Source organism: Thermobia domestica, chromosome 13 (assembly GCF_964235325.1).
Source record: "Thermobia domestica chromosome 13, izTheDome1.hap1.1, whole genome shotgun sequence".
Classification (NCBI taxonomy): Eukaryota; Metazoa; Arthropoda; class Insecta; order Zygentoma; family Lepismatidae; genus Thermobia; species Thermobia domestica.
Genome location: NC_137466.1, coordinates 135349176 through 135372769, shown reverse-complemented (window position 1 = coordinate 135372769; position 23594 = coordinate 135349176). Strand labels below are relative to the sequence as shown.

Sequence of the window (23594 nt, the reverse complement as noted above, 5' to 3'; positions counted from 1 at the left end):
CTTCCATTCTACCATTGCACTTATTTCTCATCATCACCGTTTCCTGTAATAAAACTGAAAGATTTAATTTGATTTTCATTTCAAAAATTCGCTTTATTCCTTTTCCTTTCAGCCAACGTTTACAAACTCAAACAACTCTAGAAACTACTCTTTCTGATTTTAGAAATTCGAGATATGCAAGAATATGAATAACATTTATGAAAAAGTATTAATTTTGCAAACGTAAACACTTCTTACCAAGTGCTGCTGCTCCTATAATTTACATGGGTGTACAAAGATATACTTCAGTAAACTTTTTGGAGCTGTTCGAGTAAATTTAAAACTGTGCTCTTTTACCTGTACAATATTGATGCCTCTCTAAAAAAGTTACCTATATCTATATCTATCTATCTATCTATCTATCTATCTATCTATATATATATATATATATATATATATATATATATATATATATATATATATATATATATATATATAGATAGATAGATAGATAGATAGATAGATTCTTTCGTTATATGGGGGTGAATAACTAAACAAATATACCCTGTATTTTACAACACCGTATTTCATTCCGACAAAGTACATCTGCACCAGCAGTTATGCTTCGATCCAGAAAACACACACAGAGAACTATGGAACAGATGCTCCAAACAAATCCTCTCTCATGCGACTGCACGACGAGCTCTAGGAGACAAATAGTGTAGTGGACGCACCGAGGATCGGTCGACCATGTTGTTTACAGAAGAACGTTTGATCGATGAGCAAACTGCATATTTGTGAGTCTAAACAAATGAGTACGACTACCGTCGAGTCGGTACAGGCTCTCCATTCGCTGTGAACAAACGGCCTTGGAGAAATCTTTGAAATTGTATTTCTATAAAGTTTGAGTGGTCTAGCGATTACTGGCTGAAGACATGGGTACTTGAAAAGACTATTGATTGGTTCCTTGTATGAAATTTGTAATGCCGGAAGATAAGTAACTCTATGGTTGGTACCGGACTGATAAGGTGTGGTTTGCTCTGGATGGATACATTAATGTCCAAAATTTTCGGATATAAGCTAATGATAACGTATGTGTGCTGAAGAAGTTGCCTTTGCATTCACAGAAAATTGGTATGTTGTGTGCTATATCGCGTAGTCGCTTGTTTTTTTTTTTAATATTCTTTGAATAGGTAGTGACATCTGAATAACATGTGACAATGTTCAGATAATTTAATAGTAACTAGTAAGAAGAAGTATTTTTCATAAGGTTGCATAACTTTTTGGATATCCTTTGAGAGAAAGTAGTGAGCTATTTAAGTTTATAGTTGCATCAGCCATGTAACTACATCCAGTAACATTGAGCATAGGAGAAATCTTCTATTTCTTAACAAAAGAAAGCATATTTACACCTGCCTCGTTCCTATCTTCTTGTATTGTACACATGAGGTTGCAGGCACTTGACAACTTCTAGCAGCATACTTTCATAATAGTTACATATTTCTCTATTCGTTCCTTGTAATCAGTTATAAATAATTAATGCCACACTTTATTATTTATCCTAAGAGTCATTTCTGATTAATAAGGAAAATGCTTTTGTAAAAGTAATCATTTCGCAACTGTGTATAAAACATCAATGGTGTATTATTAAAATGACTCCTTATCGTGTCAGTAGACGACTACCATTTTAATACTTTACTAAAAAGTGCATTGGGATTAAATAGTACTAGGATTATGTCAATATTTAAGACAATTCGGGCAACGCAGAGCCATTGAGTTGAACTGACACAGTTTTTATTGTGTAATTATTTAAATTTAAAACCATAGCAATAGCTTAATCTTTTATTACTTAGCTCTGTTAAGTGTAATAAGTTATATTGAAATGTTAGATGGTTATTTTTCTCTAATACTCCTGAGCTTTCATCTAGTATATTCAATACTCAAATTCATACGAGTATAATTATCCCATGAAGTGAATACCTCTTACCTGAAATATAAGTTTACCATTCTTAGCTTTTGATATATTTACATGTTATTTTCAATATACATAAATTTCAACTTCTTTCCTATTATTACTCCTTTCCACACACAGCACTCAATTTAATCTGGAAAATAACGGTACACATGAATACGTTTATAAGAATATACATAGAACATTATCTGACGCCGATGGCTATATGCTACTTTAACCAAATACATTCGTTTTAACTCCCATCCCTATTAACTTTATAGAAAAGAGTGCTTCTCAAGGTTTTTTTTTACCACGTTGTGTTATTTTTACTCCTTAAACATGTTGCTTTTCGTCAACAGAAAAGTGGTGCAGTTCTTGTAAATCTCTTTTCTTGTGGATTTAATCCTTCCTGCAGAGGCGGTGATATACCTCATAATCTTTGGAAAACATTTCTTATACCAATTTCCTTGAGCTAAATTTAATTCACATTAGTTACAATTTGAAAATATCTTTTGTTTGATATAAAATTAACATTTTCGGTAAACTCAATTAAACTTTGGGTTTACTAATTTCTTCTTTAACTTCAAGGAGACTAGGAAAGTGGGTCTTCATTTGTTTCATTGTTTCGTTAAAATACCTACTAGGTGGAATTTTACATATCTACATCCACATTCAATGTTCACGGTGATATAGCAATTGTTCATCCCTTTTTAGTTACTAGTGAAGGAGAATTTTACTTGTGGTGTTGCCACCTTTCATGTAAATAACAAAAGAAATTTTATTAACAGCCTAACTGAAATATCCATTCTTCGCATGGGTCAGATAAAATATCTATCTAAACAAACTGAACAACGAAAGAAGAGGATATAGGTCATTTTCTACTATTTTTATATATCCCTGTAAACGCCCCCTGAGACCCTGGTTTTAATTTAAAAAAAAAAAAAAAAAAACGCCAGTGTTCCCAGCCGATGAGGCCTGTATTTATAAAACAATGACTGTGCTAGTATCGCTAGTTATCTCACCTACTGCGAAAACTATGGATTTAACATTAATTTCAATCATTTTGGATTATTTTTACATGTCTCGGTAACTCCCCCTTCGCAGGTGAACCCCTGTCCGCATGCAATGGTAGCTGAATTTAATGTAATTTCTAATGGAAGTGTCACCATTGATCTCAGTGACCGCGAAAACTATGAATTCGACACTAATATTGGTAATTTTCTTCTACTTTTACATGTCCCTTTAAACGGCCCACCTCTTCCTGAGATTCCTGGTTCGAATTAAAAAAAACGCTTCGTCTTGTTCTGGGGCCTGGACCAAGGTACCCATGACCAAAATTTGGTAACTCTCGGTCCATTCGTCTGGTCCCCAGGCGGCAGACACACACACACACACACACACACACACACACAAATAAACAAACTATTCTATTTATATTAAATAATACAAGGTACTTGTTCTACATCCTTTACATCTTTTAGGAATGAAAATATATTTTCACTATCAGTAAGTAATGTAAATTATGGATATAATATACAGGGTTATTAAAAAAGAATGGTGTAAAAGTAAAATGCATTTATTTTGCACTGACAACATTCAAAAGTACATTTGTCGAAACGAAGAAAGGAAAATTGTAAATTTATGGCCATGACAAGTGTTGGATATGAGCACCCCGCGTAACACGGTAGACATCCAACCGATAATTCAGTTCTTCCCAGACGCTTCCCAACGTATCCTGAGTTATCTGCTCAACTGCACCAAAGAGCATTGCCTCAAATCTTCCAGCCCCTATGCGGCTTGTTCCTTTAATTTTGTACGAAAGTATAAACAATGTTAGGACAGAATGTTCGTGCATATTCCATGAGCCAATACACACACTCTCTATCTTCGTAGTCATCATTTGCATTGCTAACTGTTTGCACAACAACTACAGCCCCTAGCGAATTTTATTTAAACCACAAACACTCACTACAGTAAAAACTTATAATATTACTTTCTCTTTTCCTGAAATCTTTGGGTTTTGCATGTCATTTCATTCTTAGATAAAGACTCTTTAGTTTCGCACCAATGTTTCTGATTTACCACAGTTAGAATAACAAAACCCATTTCGTTCAACAAATCATGAATAAAGTCTCGTTAGAATTTTAATATTCTTGGTTGAGCATTTAGATAATGCAGAAAATTTATAAAGTAAGAAAGTGAAGTATTAAAATTATTGTCTCTATCGTTTTCTCTTACAAAAGAAAGAAAATTTGTATTTCTATGAGGAGCCGCCATGTATCCATTTAAACATGGCATCTTTATTTTGTATAATATTATACTATGATTGGCACTAATAATGTTATACAGTAATACAGAAAGTCTTCGATCATACTTTCAATTGAATACACGAAGATTAAATCAACTATAATTACAGAGAACATACGTGGATAGACATAAACTTTTTCCTAATCTACAGAAAAGTTTGATATTTCCTATATTTTCTAAATATTCTATATATTTTGAAAATTCGAGCTTTCTATTCGTACCTTGGAGATTTAGTTAAATTCCTCTTGAGAGTATAGGTAGTACAAATGGCAGTACAGTCGTAGGCTGACTCTGCTATAGGAAGTAACTTTAAATTATGTATAAAGAAATAAAATATTAAAGTTCAATACATTATATCTGGAGTATTACATATGAATTTTTTGTGTTCAGAAATTTACCATATGACAGACTAAAATAAGATACAATCTTTTATATTAACGAGTACGGATATATTAAGTTTCTCTCATACCTTAAAATTAAAGCAACTGTCTGTACTCACCCGTAAAGAGGACATTTGTCCATGGATGCCCTCCGAGACCTCTTTTATTAACTGAAAACAGCACTTATCCGGGAAAAAGAGAACGTCTATCAATAATATGTGTTTAAGAACCGAAATGACATGATCGCTTATTATGTTCTATGTTTAGTCCTTTATTCATGATAATTTTTACTTTCTAAGTATACGTTGAAAATTATCTTCTGCCTTACAATGATCACCACTTGAATTAAAGACAGCAGGGCAGTTGCAGAAACCGCCCTGCGGAGGCTCCACCAGTGCATGTGAATGAAACGCATCGCGCTTTTACTGCTACCGTCTGCTTCTTCTCTCGGTATACATACCTATGCAGTGTGTGATGGACAAGATGAAGGACCTAAATGCATTTGATCGAGGTCGAATCTAAGGGGCCAGACGATTGGGTGGTTCGATTTAGAAAGTGGCTTCAGCACTCGGATTTTCAAAGGCAACTGAGTCAAGGTGTATCGTATCCTGTAAAACTGCACTGGCAAGGGAAAACTGCCGTGGTCAGGGGAGTGTTGACGACAGGGTTAGGCGCCGACTCGCCTGCATCGTAACAGCCGATAGACGAGACACAGTGCGTCAAATCGCGAAGAGATTCAATGCAGGGCAACAGCGCGGCGTTAGCAGCCACACAATCCACAACCACCTACTGGCAATGGGGTACAGAAGCCATCGGCCCACGGTCCCCCTAACATAGGTGAACGCTACCGCGATCTTCTGGATGACCATTGTCCTATCATTTGCTCGGCTGCAACATCTGAATGGTGACCTCATCTTTTAGCGGTTAATGAGCCGGCCCACCACTCTAGGATGGCAGCAGACTAGTTTGATGAGCACTCCTCTGATCTGACAACAATTTCATAACCATCACGGTCATCGAACTTCAATCACATCGAACACATCCGGGACACCATGGAACAACGCCTTCAAACTGTGGACCCTCTTCTGACCAACCTGCGGGCTCTGTGGGAGATTTTGCAGCAGATATGAATTGAAATACCACAACAACACTTCAAGCGCCTCGTGAGTCCATACCGCGGCAGGTAACAGCCTTTTCAGAGCGAAAGGTGGTGCTACACTGTATTAGGTGTCTTTAATTCAACTGGTCATCAGTGTATTTTAATGTGACTAAAGTGAAACTTCTGAATAACGGACAGCGACAAGATATGCTTATTTGTCCCGGTAACTGTATACAGTACGCAGTAAATACAGTGTGTCGCACGAAAACAGTAGCCGTCTATATCAAGTCCTATGAGCTACTATATTTTTTATAACGCAGTGAATTGTCTCTATGCTTTGCAAAAAACCGTTGTCGAGGTTTGTTTACTACAATGAATGCAAATGAAACTTGTTCTCAAAAATTTTTAGGATAAAAACAATAATAAAGTTGTGGATTCTTTTTTTAAATGATTTGCCAAACCAATTGGCAATTGTAAATACATGTAATAATTAAAGCTATGTTAAAGTAAAACACTAGATGTTCGAATTTTGGGTATCCAAGGGTTTCAGTATATACCAAAATAACGTCCTAATGCAGCCCCTGATGAATTTGATTTAGCCTTTCCTACCGGGACAAAATTTTCTGAAAGAGAGCCTGCTTTCAAGTTCATGTTATTAACTTCCTTTGTAAAAGTTTATTAATTCACATGCTGTATATACTAAATGTAACGCTATAAGAACATACATTACGTAAGTATTATTAAATATTCATTAATCATTGTGGACTGAGAAAAGCATTTCAAATTCAGTTTCCAACTGTTCTGTATGGTGGTTCACCTGGTCTTACGACTCAAAGACCTTTTGATGGGAAGGGATTTTTTGTCTACTGAACTGTACTCAGATTCATTTTGAAATTTTTAGAAAGCGTTTTCTGTATTAAATATGTTTGAATTGTTGAAATTACTCTCGGTTATGAAAAGGTTAATAACTATTAGGAGTGGAGAAAGAAGATCGTCCGTATCTGAGGCCGTCTCTGAAACAGAGCATTCTGTTCCGTAATAATACATACTTTTGCCAGGGCAGAAAGTCTGTCCGCGTTATAATGTTGCTATTATTGAGTGTCCGGTAATGGAAGTTTCACTACATATGTAATTTTTAATATGTAAACAAACAGAGATATTTTGAAAATCCTACACTGAAGAAGGCTATGAAGGGATTTCGTCCCACAAGAGTTTGGACAGTGAGATTTCTTCCTAGGTGAGATTTTGTCACGCGATATTTTGAACAATTAGATTTTGGACTGTGAGATTTTGGCCCGTGAGGTTTTGTACCCAAATAAATTCAATGAAAATCTTATTACATCAAGTAATAAAGAACACTTTCATTTCTGAAGAGTACAGGAAGACCAAAGAGTCGATGGAAGTATGCTCAACGCCCTCTAGATTTTGGTACATGCATGAGATGTTGTATTAGTTACCACAAGCCAGTATGCTTTGGCACCAGATTTTCCAAGGTATGCACTTTTACACAGAGGCTGAGCGTACCCTGCATAAACATTGGAACGAGGGTAGAATAAGACAAAAATTGTAGCTCAACAGTTGCAGTTGAACCCGGGCCTGTTAATTGGTAGGTAAACGTCTTACAGACTGCGGCTATTATTTTTACAGTATATCAAATAGTTGAAAAAGTATTGAGCTTTTTGCGCACGAGATGGCGTTAGCGTCCCTTATCTCAGAGTATATGTGTTGCAGTAGATCAGGCTTAGTATCATTCGACAGCTGATTGTTGAAGCTAGTAGTGTTGCAAGAAGAAATTTGTGCTGTTTGTGGGCTAGATACATTATCAGAAACAACAGCCAAAAGATGATTGAGTGCAGGAAATTTCGATGACCAAGATGCCACTTCCAGCAGGCGACCAATTGTAACAAAAATGAGCGACATTCTGGCAAAAGTCCAGCATGTAAGCAGGCATGACATTGCTAATAATCTAAACATTCATCATCAAATCGTGTCACACCATTTGGAGAAAGATGGATAGTAAAGAAAGCTAGACATTCGGGCATTACATTATCTCACTTAAAAAATTACTCGATCGAATTGCTATCAACAAATTTATACAAAATCGAACCATTTCTTAATCGGTTGACCATCATACAACAATGTTCGGGAAATATTGTGGATGAAAGGAGAAGAAGCTCCACACTTTGTAGCAAATCCTATATTGACGCCCAGTAAGATTATACTGTGTATTTTGCAAGATTGGACGTACATCGAGAATCACGAGCTTCTGCTGCCGGAAGACGATAGACTCAGACGTGTGTCTTCCACAAGTGCATCTAACAATTCAAAGAAACGGTCAACAGGAGTGGTCAACAGAAAGGATGTCGCATACCATTCTGACAACTTCAGGCTACACACTTTTTTAACGTCTCATCAAAAATTAAGAGAGCTTGGCTGGAAGATTTTAATTGATCCGCAGTATAGTTTGGACCTGGCGCTGCTGTTTCAGTCTCTGGAAAATTCTCTGAATGGTGTTAAGTTTGTCTCATAAGAGGTCAGTAGAAAAAACGTGCCACAATTTATTTTTGGACCAGAATCCACATTCGTTCTATAGAGACAGGATTATGTTCTTGCTGGAAAAATGGCAGAACATGTATATACGGTTTTCATAAGGTTACTTGCAATTCACAATAAATGTATTCTCAATTTTGATCTCCAAAGGCTCAATATTTTCTTAACAATCACACACACACACACACACACACACACACACATATATATATATATATATATATATATATATATATATATATATATATATATATATATATATATATATATATATATATATACTCTCAATTATTTTAACAAAGCCAAGTTGTATCAACAGGCTCTGTATAAAGCCTATTTTCGACTTTGGGGTCCATGTTACTATCATTCATTTCTTGGTCTATTGTTGTTGCTAGTTTCCGGGAGAACTGAGTAGAAAAAAAGACCCGAACTCTGGTTGCCATGGAAACTGCTGGACATAAGCAGAAGGGATTATGTGGATTTTACATAGTTAACAACATGAAAACGTTCTCATTTATCGCACTAAGTCAAGAAAATAAAATGCTGGATTTTTTTTTAAACTTCTTTCTGCGTTATGATATTTAAAACGAAACATCATTAGCTGAAAACAAAAAAAGAATAAAATAAAAATCAAAACTAACATAAAATAAAGTAAACAATAAATGCTTAAGTTAGGTTCTAGTGACGGAAAATAAATTAAAGTTTCATATTACTAAGGAGTCATGACGAAAAATTGCGTCATTAAACCATTTAATCCAGTTATCAAGTAAAAGAATATGGAGCCTACAAGATGCTGTATAATTTATACAGATGACTACATGTTGGGCAAGGCTAAACCAAAACAAGCGTGTAAACTTTTAGTAGGCTATTAGGCGTGTAAACTTTTAGTAGGTTAACAACTATTAATATCACAGTGTTCACCACGTGAAGAAGTTCCGTTTGATTTGTGGCAAATCAAACTCCTCAGCAAGTTAAATTTTACCAAGCTTAGGATTAAATAGCTCTAGCATTTTACCTGAAATTAAATTAAGTATATTTTAATGTGAATTAATATTTGAAAACAGAATGCACCTAAGTTTTTAGATTTCTCGAGTGAAAGAAGTAATTTATTTTCATTTTAGAGTTGTATCCCATGTACAGATTATAATTTTTCATCCTGAGTGTTATACTAACCCGCTAATCTCAAAGGCACATTGGATAATCTATGAAGCAAAGATGATATCCATAAACATGTGCATAACAATACATGGAGAGCCCATTTTTGATTGTTCATATCTTTGAACCAGCGTAGATGGATCACGTCAACCAATAAACTCAATTCGTAACTTTTGAGCCTCTACAAACATACTGACGAAAAGTGATGTTTATTGTTAGCTCTGTATCTCGCAGACACACGGACAGATCAAGTAAATATATACAGGAGTTTTTGATAAACCGAATTACTTAAAAAATTAATACTTCTTCCGGGAGGTGTGTAACTCGGGAAAATGTGAGAAGTGAATCATGGAGTATGGAACAATGGTCATCTTAGGGATTATAGTGTAATATTTGAAATGAATTCGTGGTGAACAACATCGTGGACGTGGGTTTTCTCGGGGGTAGTTCAGATTCCTCCCACATTCTCATTCCTTTATTTTTTCCATCGACATTCACTTCCTTTTTGTGTTAACCTTAAAGATTTCATTTGAAATGAACTTCCACACTATTTGCATAAGATTAAAATATGCACTTGTGTGTGTCATTCTGTTAAATTATTATTTTATTTTGTTCATTTATTTATTATATCGAAGTAAATGAAAATAAAATCTTTGAGTTGTACGTCCTACGATTATGCCCTGTGAGCTAAAGGTGCCAGTGATGATGAGAAATGAATAAAAACGTCGAATGAAGAAATTGAGAGGAAACGGAAGAATTCCTGGAAAACTGCGTATATGTTGTTTGTCCACCATAAAATCCACTTGGCGCGAGCTGGGACCGAACCAGAGACCCCACGACAAGAGATGAACGCTCTACCACTGAGCCACCGCAACCTCACCTTATATTGAAGCTTTTCGTGTGGTTCCTTTGAGGCTTTCCTATTGAAATCAATAGAACTAATTCAGAAAATATCACTGTTTCTTTGTAAAGAAAGTGGCTGCATTTTCTTAAGGAATATTTTGCTAGAGTCTTAAGAACCATTCCTATTAATTTACTAAAGAAAAAACGGTTAATATCACAGATTTGAATTTGCCACCGTTTTCCTAATTAAAAGACAAAGAAAATAATGATACCTTTCGTTAGACATTTCTGATTATCATGAAACAATCTTATTTTTTTTTTTTTTTTTATTCTTGAGAATTATCCTCGATCAGTCAAGTGTAATAGAAAGAATTCACTCTTTCTTTGTTAAGTAACATGTTTCACTTACTTCTATTAACGTAGTATCCTTATTAAAACTTTAATTAGTTCTCATCTCTTTCACCCTTGTCATGATCACTTTCTAAAAATGCATCAACTGGTAACACGAAATGTACTTGAAAGAATGTACTTTATTTAATTTTACCGATCTCCCTTAAACTCGCATTGGCTCAAATTTACGCTTGCCGTCCTTAAACAATTTAGTGGTTGCAAGAACTCGCACTTACATAAAGCCAATGAAAATCAAACCTTTTGATCTCTGCACTTGCCTTATATATATGTGAAGGCTGGTCGAGAGGGAGGACGTAAATATGATGTGACACCACCGCAACTGTCACAGGCGACAGAACGTTCCAACTGCATGAATTCTTCATTTTGAAGACTTATTGTTCTAAAAAAATATTTTCTTTTCTCAAAAATATTGATAAAGAAATAATTATACTTTTACAAACCTACAGTATTAGTGTATCTGAATGAGATGAACAGGTTATTGACGGTTATGGTATGGCGTAAATATTTCGATGGAGACACATAATTAATGCTTACAGTGTCTTTCTTAAGGGACTTTAAGTTATATTTCCACTTATGCTACTGCAAGAGATTTCCCACGGAGGTCTGTTGTAGTTTTTCAGCAAAAACAAGCGAATTGCATTTCACGTTGAGAAACTAAGGTTGACTTCCAAACGAGGGATAGAAACCGGAAGTGAAAGTTCAACTTGCCGTCAGAATAGAGGGATAAAGCCTGATCTATCTATCTATCTATCTATAACTCTATGGTCTTATGGCCTATGGAACCCAGAGGTTCAATGCCGCGTTTACTAAAGCTCTCCACTGACTTCTATCCTTAGCCAATTGGATCCAGTTTCTACTTTGTATTTCTATCTCTGCGAGATCCATCTTAATATTGTCCTCTTATCTGCGCCTAGATCTTTCTAGTGGTCGTTTCCCGATTGGTCTTACAATCAAGACTTTGGAAGCGTTTCTACTTTCTTCCATTCTAGCTACATGACCCGCCCACCTAAGCCTCCTAGACCTGACGACCCTAACAATGTTGCTAAACCGTATAAATTATGTAGTTCCTTGTTATGAAGTTTCCGCCATTCCCCATTCTCGTTCCTCTTGGGTCCGAATATTCGTCTCAGGATCTTGTTATAAAATACTTTCAGTCTATGTTCCTCCCTCAGAGTAAGCGACCATGTTTCGCAACCATACAGAACAACAGGCATGATTATCGTTTTGTATATTTTAAGCTTCAAATTAATCGACATAATTTGCGACGACAAGAGATTTTGAACCGAATAGTAACACGCATTCCCGCTTTTAGTCGACATTTAATTTATTCGTGAATATGATTTTCGTCTGTTAATATTGATCCTAGATATTTGAAACTATCTACTTTATCAAAAGTATTATTTAATATTTTAACGCATCCATAATTTGTCGCATTACGGTCCCGATGCACTTCCACGTATTTAGTTTTCTCTGCATTTACTTCTAAACCTATGTCCCTGCAAGCTTTTAATAAGATCTGTGCGTTTCTTTCTATTGTTCTCCTATCGTTCCCTACTAAATTTACATCATCAGCATATGCCATAACCTGGAGAATACCGTTCAACTCTAGGCCCTAGTTTCTATCTGTGATTTTCCTTATAGTGTATTCCAGAACAAAGTTAAATGTATGGCGACAACGCGTCTCCTTCTTTCAGGCCATTCTTGACGTGAAAGCTCGTGGACAAAAATTTTCCTACCCGGACTTTATTTTGGGATTCATTTAAACATATCTTACTTAATACAATTAGTTTTTCGGTATTCTAAGTTCTGTAAGAACTTTGTATAATGTTTCTCTCCTAACCGAATCGTACGCCATTCTAAAATCAATAAATAGTTGATGTACCGGGATATATTCCCACTTTTTTCGAATATTTGGCGACTGGTAAATATTTGGTCGATAGTTGGTCGATTTCTTCTAAATCTGCACTGATAATCTCCAATAATTTCATCTGCGTATGGGGTCAATCTTGCTAATAGAATATTTGAAAGGATTTTATAGGATGTTGACAGAAGAGAAATGCCTCGATAATATTTGCAGACAGTTTTGTCTCCTTTCTTGTGAATTGGAACAATGATGGATTCTTTCCACAGTTGCGGCAATTCTTCCTTGTTCCAGATAAGGGGAATGAGTATATATATATATATATATATATATATATATATATATATATATATATATATATATATGTGTGTGTGTGTGTGTGTGTGTGTGTAAAAGGTATTTCAATTTTTCTGTTACATATACCACATGTTGAACCCGTATGCCAAATGTGGTATTTATACCCCTTTCTGGAAGTATCTTAGGATTAAACTGAAACAGCGACTTTAAAGGTATACAGGATGTTTCAAAACAACACCGACAAAATTTGAGAGGTGATTTCTGACATCAAGAAAAGGCGAAAAGTATAGAACAACCTGGGTACACAACTGCTTCCTTTTGGAGTTATAGGCTGCCGAAAACATGAAAAAATTAACTTTAAAGGTCCAGAGTCTCAAAACTATGGGACCTACCGTAGTCGGGTGAATACTTCATTTATTAATCAATATGTGCACTATCCAAAAATTCATGTTTCAGAATTATAAGATACTCACGCAACAATTTTTATAGAGGCAGTTCGGCTGCGGGCATATAATTTGAAACACTCACCAACTTCCTCTATAAAAATTGTTACGGAAGTACCGCAGGATTCTGAAACATGGACATTTGGGTAGGACACATACTAGTTCCTAAATAAAGTCTTGACCCGACTACGATGGGTTCCATAGTTTTGGAGGTATGGACCTTTAAACTTCATATTTTCATGTTTTTGGCAGTCTATAACTCCGAAAGGAAACATTTGTGCACCCAGGTTGGTCTATATTTTTTTGTCTTATCTTAGTGTTAGAAATCAGCTCCCAAACGTTGTCGATGTTGTTGTTTTGTAACACTCTGTATAATTATAATAGTGTTGTTAGTTAAATACAGATGTGACCCTATTGTCAATCAATACAAAATTACATTTATTTCAAATGAATACATCAAAAAGAACTTCTTCAATGTGATTACCTATTTGAAAAAGTCCAAAGATGACACATGCCAATAGATAGACCTATTTGAGATGAACATGATTTGTGGGAGTGTAAATCGTCATGCGTAGCTTTCGAGGACATAACGAAAAATAAATTTTGTTTGTACACCTTAAAAATTGATTCTGCACTAAAACCACACAACCTATTGAGATGCGATTCATACTGGTGTATAACCAGACTTTTATTATGACACTCGCAAGATAACAGTCCATATTATGTTGAATAAGATATGGGCCAAAATTATTATTATTATCTCTTAAAAGTGCTATTTCTTTAACAATAGTATTGTCACATCAAGCAGAAAAAAATATGTTTGATTTTAAATTTGGATGCGTAGTTATCGAGAAAATCGATGTTTTTTTTGAATTTTGGGATAGGTTTTATTTATTTATTTATTATAAATGTAAAACAAACACACTGTTAACACTTTGAGTCCCAATTCCGTATTTTTACGGAGTAACTGATCTTCTGTGGACTGCTGATTCCGTATTTATACATGACGTGATTCATAATGTATTTCAATGGTTTCCCTCCTTAATTATACTATGTTAGCAGTTTTGGAATATTCCTTAGACTTCGTAATTTGGAATTTCGTTAATAGATGGCGTAAAGATCCTAATTTATGCCCTCTTACCGCCAGGGTTCAAAAACCATATGCTTACTCTTTGGCCATCAAAATGGCGAGAAAGAGCCTGTCGGACGATTCAATACGCTTCAGTTTAGAAGCAGAATTGAGCGACAGTGATGGTGATTTGTTTGAAGTAGAGTTATTGAACAAGTGTGAGAATGATCCAGACTATGTAGCAATAGAAATATCAAATATGTCAGCTAAGTAACCTTGAGATACTAATTCTCATATTCGCATTCATTTTCCTAGCACTACCTATAAATGTTATTTGCAATTTGTAATGATTTTGTAGTTGAAATACAGAATATTACACACAAGAACAAAGAGCAAGCTCTAAACTTTCAAACGGTACACGTTGTATTATTTTAGCTTTTCTAGATTTTGAGATATAATTTTTTAAATGTTACCACAAAGCCCAGCAATCTTGGTAAACCCTGTACTTCCGAACCCAGCACTCAAAATGTTAAGCAGTAGTTTGTGACTGTTGTTTGTCTCCTCCTAACTGTGACACGTACCCCTAGTAGTAACGTACATACCACTTGTAAATGTAAAATACAGGTAAAATAGGAAGTAATACTAACCCTACCATGATGTCAGTTGTTCCTTATTCACTATTTAAAATCATTCATCTAACAAACTATCGGCTTTAACGATAATGTACAGATTAACAAAGGTCCTGTCGCATTTTCCGCGTGACGAAGTTAATCAAACAGACAAACGAACAAGAAACACAGAGAGTGGTTGCTAGGAGCGGCCTTGTTCAACAGGTAGGTTTTATTCTCATTGATGAAACATGTAAGGCAGGAAAGTACGGTCAAATATTGGCGGTCAGTGGCATTTACACGAAACGCACTTTACGTAAGTTTTGATTTGGGACTTGCTTCGACACATGACTTACGCTAATTCTTTTAAACTTATCCAGCCGAATGGCCAGTCCAAAGGTGGCATCGGAAGTTGAAGAAAGGCGATGAATTCTTGGAGGATGTATGGATAATGGGGACAAAAACATAAAAAAGAAATGATCAAATTCATTGTTTAAAATTTCTGTAGAACAATGACGCATCAGAGATGTAACTTGTGGGCAGAGAGTAGTTGCAGCTGCTCCCACTTAAACTCTATTTCATTTAAGGATTCTCACTTGAAGATAAAACATTATTGCTCCTTTTGATACAATAGTAACATTATACATAAATGGAGCAGAGGAACTGTTCATCACACTTAACCCTTTCGGGGTTTATAACATACGTATGTATTGTTTTAAAACTCTTATGTAACATCTATTACTACTTGATTTTATTATTGTTCAGTCGTACATACATTGCGTAACAGGTCACAAATGTTTTCAGAAGGAGCCCATCAAGTTGTTGGGAATCATGCTGTCATCTACTTGTTCTTCAAGAGTATAACACAAAAGACTAATTTTATTCTCTAGCAAATGCTATCTAAACAGGTTTTATGGGGTCCAAGAATACTTATATATTATATCGTCGACATGATCATCAAACAGCATACACTTGTTATAGTTTCTTTCCTCTTTTTTTCTCTCTCTCCTAGTACTTTTCAAGTGATTTTGAGATCTGTACGTTAACACAAGGCCGGTGCAAATAAGTCTAAACTTTTGCAAAAGGGAATTTTTCAGAAAAATCCTAATTTTCTTCGAATTCCATTTTAGGTATAAGACATCGGAATAATACCGTTTGGAAGAGGTTGCTTTATTCTGAAGAGAATGAGATACAAACAATGACCCTAGCATAAGTAGTTGTGACGCAATAGCTGCTTAACTGAAAGTCTAAAATTTATCGTAAATATAAAAAAAAATGATCCCAAAAAGATAAAACAAAAACTCGTAAATGAAGCAAATATGTGATCTAGGCCCATTTCAAATAACATGTTAACTAACACGGCGTCTGGAATAGTAATAATCAAAAACGCTTTAAATTACGTCAAATAGTGTTCTCTGAATTTAACTTGTGAATCCTGGAATGGGCTCACTTTATACCATTTCAAAAGGACTGAAAATATTCTAAAATGCTGTCCCATTATCTGAACGAAATAAATTTTCCTAATATGAACCATAAATGAAATTTGACCCTACTTCACTGAAACGCTAATTAGGACCTATAGAAATAATGAAAATATTTATTAAGGCTTTAAATTCTAAGGTCTCCAAACTTTCTTTTTTTAAGAGGGGAATTGTTGAAAAAGATGGATCCCTTAAACTAATCGTGCAAATGACCACGCTTCAATACATTTCTATAAATAGTTGCACTTTTTATACTAATTTGAAGATGGCGACACCAATGGAACTATTTGTAAACACATCCATGCATGAAGTCACGAGAAAAATGTCCTCAAATTTAGAGTATGTATATGTATTTATTTATATTCCAACTTCAGATTCAGGATCCTTAAATTGGTATGAAATGCACAATTAGGAATGTATCCAAGCGTGAGCACTTCAACCATTGAAATAAGCAGTTCTTCAAAAATCCAATCTTTCAATTCATTTTCTGTGACTTCATGTACGGATATGCATTAAAATATTTCCATTGAATTTAGCATAAAAACACAATTAAAATAATACCCAAGCGTGAACATTTTATCGTTGGGATAAACGGCCAATCAAAGAACTCAACTTTAAATCCACTTCTCTCGTGACCCTGTAGAGAAATAGATTTTATTGTTTTTATTGAAAACAGTGCAGTTAGAACTCTATAGAAGCGTAGGTAATTTAACCATTGGCATTAGCGGTACTCTACATATTCTAACTTCGAGGCAATTCTTCTCGTAACCCCATGCACAGATATGTTTAAAAATAGTTCTATTCGATTCAACGTTCTCAAATTAGTATACAAAGTGCAAATAGACATTTATTTAACTCTCTAGTTAGTGTAAAATGTACAATTAGAAACACATCCAAACGTGAGCATTTTAACCATTGGCATAAACATTACTTTAAAGATTCTCTAACTTTGTGACCATTTTTCTCGTGATCCCATGTTCTAAAATAGTTTTCTTAGATTCAATGTTCTCAAATTAGCATAAAAAGTGCAATTAGACATTTATACAAATGTAGGCACTTTCTACCAGTGGTATGAGCGTTAGTTCTTTCAGTTCCTGAATTCTATTCCTGTTATACGAAACACTATACAGGGTGTTTCAAAACAACGCCTACAACGTTTGGGAAATGATTCCTGACACCAAGATAAGACAGAAAGTATAGACCAGCCTAGGTGCAAAAATGCCTTCTTTCAAAGTTATAGGCTGCCGGAAACATGAAAAAATGAACTTTAAACGTTCATAGCTCGAAAACTATTGGACCTTCCGTAGTCGGCTTAAAACTTCACTTAGGAACTAATATCTGCACTATTCAAAAAAAACAAGTGTTTCAGAATCTTAAAGTACTCACACAACGATTTTTATAGAGAGAATTTGACTATGGGCATATAGTTTGAAGTACTCACCAACTATCTCTATAAAAATTGTTACAAAACTGCCACAGGATTCTGAAACTGGATGTTTGGATAGGGCATATACTAGTTCCTAATTGCGATAGGTCAGATAGTTTTGGAGCTATGGACATTTAAAGTTCATCGTTTTCATGTTTTCAGCAGCCTATAACTCGGAAAGAAAGCACTTATGCACCCAGGTTGGTCCATACTTTTTGTCTTATCTTGGTGTCAGAAATTACCTTCCAAACTTTGTCGGTGGTCTTTTGAAACACCCTGTATACATAAATATTTTAGAGAAACTACTACATTTTATCTACAAAAGACTACATTTTATCATAATTTATATGTCTTTTAATATAAAGTACTCCATTCCCAGTTCGATAGGCGCACGACTGATTCTCACTTCATTTCCTCTCTTGATTCCCTTATTCACTCGCTTGAAATTTTGTTTAGCCAGATCTAAAGAAAAACCACCAAATGGAGAGAAAAAGCGCTTGTATGTGAGAAAGAGGATGAAAGAATGTAATACTTCTGTTTATGAAATAGAAGGATAAACTCTAATAAACATCAGTAACTCCTTTTCTTTAACGAATTAACGAAGGTAATGTAAAGAGCCGTTACTTTTGAATACAAATAGAAGAGGACGATCAGAGATTTGGGTTATATATATATATATATATATATATATATATATATATATATATATATATATATATATATATATATATATATGTCAGTCTTCCTCCTTGTTTAGAGGTATCTGTGATCTAACCAAACAGGGTAGAAAAGTTTCCTCTAATTAATTTCATTTCGAAAGTATATATAAACTTAGCTGCTATTTTAATTCTAGACACAAATTGATGGTGCTTGGTAATTGACGTGTACCGGTATATTTTTAATATATCTTGTTGTGTAAAATAGTTATAAGAAATATGATAGATGATTTACAGTTAAGGCGTTCAAGTAAAGTACTACCTATCTACTTAGAGCAACTAATTGATATATATATATATATATATATATATATATATATATATATATATATATATATATATATATATATATATATATATATATATATATATATATTAGCATACATAATTAAATCCATAGGTCATCCAAAGGTCTAAACCAGTACATCACGTAGCAAATAGAATTATTCTCCTCGTTTGACGAAAACCTGAAAATTATGGAACTTGAGTAAAGAGAGATAACTTGTAATATGGATGCTCCTAAATAAAATAGGAAAAAATATGGCCCTATTTACATACAATTACGTCTTTCATATAGTCAAAATATATCCAAATTTCAGGTGGGGCCATGGTGGCTCAGTGGTAGAGCGCTCAGCTTTGATGTGTGGGAGTCTCTTCTCGATTCCAGCTCGCACCAAGTGAGTTTTGTATTGGACTCTGGGCTCTCCCATTCCCTCATTCTTCATTCCACCGTTTTCGTTCACAATCGTCTCTGTCATTACCCTCGGTACATACTAAACAGAGATACATACTGTTTTTGTAATATCCGAACATATCCGAACATATCATACTCTTCTTATTTGCTTGACGTCAAGTGTATACCTACTACAATATGTGCGATATTTCTTATCTGATTTCTGTAGGTCCCATAGTTTTGGAGCTATGGACTTTAAAAGTTCATGTCATGTTTCCGGCAGCCTATATATATATCGGCAGCCTATATATATATATATATGTGTTCATCCACCCAAATTTTTTTCTGACTGACGATGACTCAGTGACACATGAGTTTACGACACCGTACAGATCATTGTGCGAAATAATATTCACATTCACACGTCGCAGTTATAAGACAAATAAAGAATTGCGCGAAAGTTTGGAGAAAGCCTTTGGAAAGATTGCTCATCAGGTGCTCCGTAACATAACAAGAATTATATGGAGACATATAACTTTGTGTGTAGTATGATGGAGCATATAGAGATCCGCTGGGTACATAGTTCGTACGCAGACAACCAGAATATATACTAAATAAATAAACTAAAATTAGACTCACTGACATTGTTCTCTGTGAAGCTCCAATGTAGAGGCACAGGGATATTTCGGACATCCTGTATATCAACGGATGCTATAAAAGTTATAAGATAAAGGTATAAAAGTACCTGAAATGTCCTGGACCAGTTGCTTGTATGAACCACTTCTGAGATCGAACAACTATGGTTGAAAAGCCTTTGTTTAAGCGACCGCAAAGAAGGCCTGGTAAAGGATGGTAAGACTCAAAAACTTTAGGAAGCAGGATACATCATACTTGACTGGACTGGTTTGACACAAGACAAGACTCAGGAACATTATTTTGTTTCTGTGGCGATGAAGTTCCTGTTTACATAAACTATAGTTAGTTATAGAAGAAGCATAACACATTTAATGTTAGATAACGTCATAAAATATCTTTAACTTAAGAGTAGGCTTTAACTATTGAATACTTTAATGCTTTACTTATTTGCGACTATTCAGTTCCTATAAGAGATGTAACCTATCGAACCGTGTAAGAGGTAACTCTATGATTTATCTACAGTCTTTGTCTTTCATCTTCTCTAGAAAACGAATACCACAATCATTCTAGCGTAGACTATGAAAACCAGCTCTAGATAGACAGGAAGCGTGGCTAGGAAAACTAGATACGGGTGATGCGACGCATATATATAGCTATATAGCTATACATTTATTCAACACTTTTGACTCTAACTGAGACTCGTTATGCATCAAACTTTGGTGATGAGGAAAGTTGCCTAACAACGTAACTCAAACAACTCATGCGGTCGAATCAAATGTTTATTTACACTGTTTAAACACACTCGAATACATGCACGAATATCAGCCTCTAGGATAAAGGATTTATGGTTGGATGCAGGATACCACAGAGAAATACGTACAACCCTTGAACTCTTTTAAGGTAACGAAAATTCACGTTAATTTTAACATGCATTTCCTAATTGTGTTTGATAATATTTATAAATAAATTCGTTTACTCTTCATGTTCATGCGACTTCTTCACCTAGTTACAAGGAAATCTAGTTTTAAAATATCAAGCAACGACTGCTTACGAAGACTGTCATTTTTGCTTCGTTTTTGCAAGAGAATAATCAAGCTTTCTTCTTGTTATTTTAAGAAAAAGTTGTAACTGTTTTTTAAAACATTTTTTCTCTCGTTTTGTGCTTTAAAGCAGACAATAGAAAAGCAATTCGTGGAAATTTTAAGAACTTCTTAATACGTGGTACTAGCCTTCAGCAAACCATAACTTAAAATGTTTAGTTAAACTGATGTTAAAATTCTCCTAACTATTGATTTAATAGCTTCCCCTGAATATTTGTTTTAATGGCGTCATCAATAAGAAAGTTTCCGAGTATCCAATGATTTATTGTGTTTGCATTTGGAGCGTGCTTTTTTTTAAAAATGGATATTAGGACTTCATTAACGTTTAAATGGGAAAGTTCTGATAGAAATGAATAAATAAACGAGAAATGCATTTATCATTTCAGCTCTTGCATTTACAGTAAAACTTGTCAACTTGGCCACCTCTTCAATTTGGCCAGCTGCTCATCTTGGCTTGTTTCGTCTTGAACCTATATTTTCCCATTAGACATTCATTAGATATTATTTTGTAAGTTAGCCAGCTGTCTATGTTGGGTGTTGGTGGCATTGAAACAATGTTTACTCTATGGTGATAAATTTATCTGCGTATCTTGGCCACGCAAAATACAGTTTTTTTTAAAAATTTTTCTTAACTTTTACATATCCTCATATGATAGACAGATGTTCTGTATTTGTGAATGAAGACAAAGCAGCATGGATTCCCACGATTTGTTCTTGGAGATCAATGGCCAGAACACTACCCTATTTAAAGAGTGGTGAAGAAAGATGTTAATAACAAAAAGCACGCACAGGAGTTCAGGAAATGGTAAAACCATTAGCTATATCAGCTCCTCTCATCAGTGGGGAGCTTTAGTAATTCCGGAAAATTCTCAAGGTTAAAACTAACAATCTCAATTGCCAACTATTGGCACCTGACAGCTTGCCGAAAGGTAGCGGAGGTACTGAGATATGAATTGTTATGATTATTCTATATACATTATTTAAAAGTAGCTGTCGAGCCATTGCTTATTAAAATTTTACAATCAAGTAATACACATACTAGAAATCCTATTCTAAAAATACACCAATCACACTCATTTTCTGTAAGTTGCCCAACTGTCTAAGGGGCCACTTTTTCATGGAACCAACGGTAGCCAACAGACAGATTCACTGTACTATGTTATTTGAGAATTTGTACACTTTATTTTCAGTTTTATCGTCCTGAGTTTCGCATACCTTCTTTATAAATCGTTAACGTAATTTATCTTCTCCATTACTGTTTCAATACTTAACTGAATTTAATTCAGCTTTAATAAGCTTAGCAGGTAATTTAAAAATCATTAAGTTGATTATTTCACATGCAGTGTAGAATTTCAATTAGCCGTATGAAGAGTTGAGAACCATACCGCAAAAGATAAATTATACTTTCTTGTCAATCTGTTGTGACATGATATTGCATGTAAGAGTTTAGTATAATCCAGAATATTTCTTAGTAGATATGAACCGATAAGTTTCTACTCCAAGTATATTTATCAAACTTCTAACAATTTACGTACGTTGAAATTTCCACAAGGATAAGGATAAGTGCTCTGTATGTACTCGGTTAGTCTTGAGTTCTGATTTTGTTATGTGAAGTACGAGGTTCGATTATTTATGGAACACAACTCACAGCCAGAATAGTAAGCAACAAATGGACAATAGCCTACATTCCAATGAATATCCATTTGCAGTCCGATAAGAAGGTACTGGAAAAAGCAATATATGAAAATATTTTCTCTGCTGGATGTTTTTGGTTGTTGCATACATGCAATTGGGTTTCCAATAGACGTCCCAAAATATTGGTGGTATATATAGTAGGAAACATTCTTAATATATTAAACTTTTCCTTACAATACCATGTCACAAGAGGCTGACAATGAAGTATAATTTAGTTTTTGTAGTATAGTTCTCAACTCTTAACATAACTATTGAAATTTGGTGGTAATGAAGAAGACCAATAGCGGTAATGATGTATAAAAAAGAAAACTCAAAGTGATATGGCGACAAAACTAAAAACAAGTATGGTACAAATTCTCAAATAAGCCACTATACGTATTAAGTCAGTATCTCACGAAATTGATATATATACCTGAATTGAACTGATTTTTTTCTGTAATGAGCTGGCAGGCGACACAGTCCAACTTCAGGAACACATTTTGCTTTCGTCATATACGTAATGAAAACTTCTTATACTTCGGCATATGGGCAGCTTATAAAATATACTGATATGCAAAAAGAAAATCCAGAATCAAACGTTGAATCCAATAGAACCTGAAGGACTTTTTGAAAAACTCAGTTAAAGTTTTAGTGGATATGGTTCGACTTGAATAAATTCAAAATTACAGAGCGTCAAAGCAACAGGAGGAGTCCTCTGCAACACAGAAAGAACTCCCTAGTACAGAAGTGTAACTTTTTAAGGAGTTCAGTTTGCCAAAAACACCTTATATAACTGCCTGTCTGTGAGTTCGTTCGAGCATAATAAAACCTTAAGAATTACTTGATGGATTGCCATTAATTTTAGCCAAAATGTAGACGGTTAAAATTAGGAATCCAGTTCGTTGATGTGAATGATCCATCCAGCTGATCCCCAA

At 34.7% G+C, this 23594-nt stretch overlaps 1 protein-coding gene and 1 long non-coding RNA gene across 3 annotated transcripts in view; both read right to left on the bottom strand.

Moving 5' to 3' along the window:
- LOC145668536 (calcitonin gene-related peptide type 1 receptor-like) overlaps positions 1–23594 on the bottom strand; it is a 1245332-nt gene that overhangs the window by 572051 nt on the left and 649687 nt on the right. The gene's annotated exons all lie outside the window — the stretch shown is intronic.
- LOC145669293 (uncharacterized) lies at positions 1983–23587 on the bottom strand. The gene is made up of 3 exons (XR_014128185.1): positions 23093–23587; positions 19995–20208; positions 1983–2084 (listed from the first exon to the last, which is right to left on the bottom strand). It is a non-coding gene; the product is annotated as an uncharacterized LOC145669293 (long non-coding RNA).